Genomic DNA, 955 nt, shown 5'->3' with positions numbered 1-955 from the left:
GCGCTATCCCTAAAAGCACCCGAGATATCACCAGATATATATTGGATTTTTCCCTGACCCTGCGTGTCCGGCCCCATGAGACGGTGGTTGTCTCGGCCCCTGGTGGTCCGTGGACGTTCCCGCTGCACAGATTCATGCGCCAGGGCCTCCTGCAGATAATCCACTTTGGTTTATTGCGCTATCTCTAATAGCACCCGAGATATCACCAGATATATATTGGATTTTTCCCTGAACCTGAGTGCCCGGCCACATGTGTCGGTGATTTTCTCGGACCCTGGTGGTCCGAGGTAGATACCGCTGCATAGATTCATGCTCAAGAGCCTCCTCCAGACAATCCACTTTGATTTATTGCGCTATCTCTAATAGCACCCGAGATATCGCCAGATGTATATTTGATTTTTCCCTGACCCTGAGTGTCCGGCCCCATGAGTCGGTGGTTTTCTCGGACCCTGGTGGTCCGAGGTCATTCCCGCTGCACAGATCTATGTGCCAGGGCCTCCTGCAGACAATGCACTTTGATTTATCGCGCTATCTGTAATAGAACCCGAGATATCACCAGATATATGTTGGATTTTTCCCTGAACCTGAGTGCACGGCCCCATGTGTCGGTGATTTTCTCGGACCCTGGTGGTCCGAGGTAGATACCGCTGCACAGATTCATGCGCCAGGGCCTCCTGCAGACAATGCACTTTGATTTATTGCGCTATATCTAATAGCACCCGAGATATCACCAGATATATGCTGGATTTTTACATGACTTTGGGTGACGGATACCGAAAATCTGTAATTTTCTCGGCCCCTGGTGGTCCGATGTCGTTCCTGCTGAACAGATTCATGCGCAAGGGCCTCCTACGGACAAGTGCACTTTGATTTATTGCGCTATCTCTAATAGCACCCGAGATATCACCAGATATACATTGGATTTTTCCCTGAACCTGAGTGTCCGGCTCCATGA

Source organism: Nomia melanderi, unplaced genomic scaffold, assembly GCF_051020985.1.
Source record: "Nomia melanderi isolate GNS246 unplaced genomic scaffold, iyNomMela1 scaffold0014, whole genome shotgun sequence".
NCBI classification, from domain to species: Eukaryota; Metazoa; Arthropoda; class Insecta; order Hymenoptera; family Halictidae; genus Nomia; species Nomia melanderi.
This window is presented reverse-complemented; position numbering follows the sequence as displayed.